Source organism: Austrofundulus limnaeus, unplaced genomic scaffold, assembly GCF_001266775.1.
Source record: "Austrofundulus limnaeus strain Quisiro unplaced genomic scaffold, Austrofundulus_limnaeus-1.0 Scaffold472, whole genome shotgun sequence".
Lineage (NCBI taxonomy): Eukaryota > Metazoa > Chordata > Actinopteri > Cyprinodontiformes > Rivulidae > Austrofundulus > Austrofundulus limnaeus.
The window spans coordinates 68,023-69,294 of record NW_013952874.1 but is presented as its reverse complement, the minus strand read 5'-3'; positions in this window follow the sequence as shown (position 1 = coordinate 69,294).

Here is a 1,272-nt window from a genome sequence, read left to right as displayed (position 1 = left end):
CTAATTCTAAAGCAATAACACACTGAAAAAACTGTCAAAAGCTAATTCTAAAGCACTAAAATAACCCAATCAACCCATGAATATGCTTCAACAGACAACATGAGTCACATATTATCATGTTGCTCTGTTAAGACTTATCATTGACATTCCACAGCTTTATTTGAGTTCATATATTGTTAATATATTATCACCTGGTGAATAAGTGACACACATATGAACAAAATGTGCATCAGCTTTCACCCTCAGCTGTTAACAATGACGATCAACATTTACAGACCTCAGTTAGTGCTTCTAAATTTAGCCTATAAATTTAGCAAGTGCTAATCCACTAATACATTTTAAAATGAGCAAAAGCCCTGATCAAGAAAGTAGTTCCCCTATTAGTGCTTTAGGGGAACCGTGCCCACCACTGCTATTATGTCTCAAAGCCAACAYATACAATCATCTATGGAGACTAACCAGTGCCAATCACATTCACTGATGGGCATTGGGGGTGAAGTGTCTTGCCCAAGGACACAACAACTGAGACAACTGGAAYGGGAATTGAACCAGTGACCTTCTGGTTCCAGGACRACTCCCCTAACCAGCGCAGGTGGTATGGCCTTCGGGCATTTTAATTGAGAATTTAAAACACTGTCAGTTGAAAGTTCATTAATGTGATTATCTGAAAGTCAGATTTACAGTTTAAAGAAGTTGAACAATGTTTCWCCTCTTCTATTTTGACTCTCCAGAACAGATCAAGTCTTTCCATGGGTTTCCTCCCCTCAGAGGTCAAAGGTTGTCATTTCAACCTGCTCCTGCAGTGACGAACTCATCAGAGTGGACAAATGTCCAGCTCCCTCCGCCTGCGATTAAGGACTGTTTTTGTCATCAGGAGTTCAAACACCTTTTCTTACTGTTTTAAAAGTGTTAGCAGGAGGTTTTAGACCCATCGATGCAGAAAACAACAAGGAGCTTAAAGCAAAAAACAAACTTTAAGCTGACATGACAACAAACTTACAGAATGGAGTCAGAAAAACTCTACATGTGCGAATTAAATGTCTTAAAAAGAACTATTTTACTGTCCATATTTAGAAATTAGGATGACTTACCAGATGTAGGTTTTTTTTTCTGTCGATCTTTATTACAACARCAAAAACATACAGCCTTTCATGATGAGCAAAATCAAGCAATTTTTTTACAAGACCTCATTGATACCTAACAAACCACAGGATCCTTCTCAGTATGCAGATTTACTCGTTGTTTCCATCAGGAGGACAAGATTATAGGCAC